The sequence below is a fragment of the Triticum urartu genome, unplaced genomic scaffold (assembly GCF_056163025.1).
Source record: "Triticum urartu cultivar PI428250 unplaced genomic scaffold, HENAU_Tu73 scaffold2, whole genome shotgun sequence".
Lineage (NCBI taxonomy): Eukaryota > Viridiplantae > Streptophyta > Magnoliopsida > Poales > Poaceae > Triticum > Triticum urartu.
In genome coordinates, this window is record NW_028260368.1 from 13845302 (window position 1) to 13846440 (window position 1139).

General features: G+C 29.1%; 1 non-coding gene across 1 annotated transcript; it reads right to left on the bottom strand.

Moving 5' to 3' along the window:
* Positions 1–604: 604 nt before the first annotated feature.
* On the bottom strand, positions 605–677 carry TRNAT-UGU (transfer RNA threonine (anticodon UGU)). The gene has a single exon. It is a non-coding gene; the product is annotated as a tRNA-Thr (tRNA).
* Between the last annotated feature and the right edge of the window lie 462 nt (positions 678–1139).

A 1139-nucleotide genomic window follows, 5' to 3' on the forward strand; every position in this document is an offset into this window, starting at 1 on the left:
GCCATACCCAATCGAAAAAGGATATTATCCAAACGCATTTCAAGTAATTGTAGTAAAACCTGGCCTGTTGACCTTTTTGCTTTTCCAGCGATATGTACATATCTAAGTAATTGTCGTTCTGTCAGACCATAATGAAAACGCAATTTCTGTTTTTCTTGAAGACGAATACGATATTGCTCCTTTTTCCCAGAATTGAATTTTTTTTTAAGATTACTTCCGGATTTAGGTGTTTTTCTAGTGAGTCCTGGTAAAGCTCCCAGACGGCGTATTTTTTTTAAACGAGGTCCTCGATAACGGGACATGAAGACTCCTTTTTTTATTTTATTGAAATTTCATTTTACACAATTAATTTCATTGTATTTACATTACAGAATACATCGAAATTAAAACTGAATTAAACTACAGGATAAACAGAGTAAAATCAACTAAAGTACCCCAAAAAATGGAATTTCATCAAAATCTTTTTTTTTTGTATATATATTATTTATTTTATTGTTTTGTATCTAGCAAAATTGTAAGGTAAAAAACATAAAAGATCCTGGATTCTCCATTTAATTCGGAAAAAAAGAGATTCTTGTTCGTAGAACATCGATAGAGAAAAAAAAGCCGACTATCGGATTTGAACCGATGACCCTCGCATTACAAATGCGATGCTCTAACCTCTGAGCTAAGTGGGCTTACATAACGGAAATAGTGTAACAAATAGAAATAGGTATAGTATAGGAAATCCGTAAAATCTCAGATATTAGTTATTAATCTTAGCTATTAACTAGTTCTAAATTTGAAGTTATACTTATAAAAATAAAAAAATACTAAAACTTCTTAAAGATAAAGTTAGCTTGATATGCTTAACTATAGGATATTAAAAAATAAAATTATAGAATTTATTGGTATTTTCATTCGATCATTATAGACTTTATTATTTGTTAATAATTTGAGGATTAATATTTCACTAAGGGGAACATAGAGTCAGAGTAAATAAAATTGCTAATTCTGATTAGAAAAAAAGAATAAATATCAAGCGTTATAGTATAATTTTGAATACTATAAAAAAGTAAGACGGGAGGTGGGGGAGATAAAAACTTTTGGATATATTGATTCGGATTGAATTGCAAATACATCAAGGATAGAATCAATTC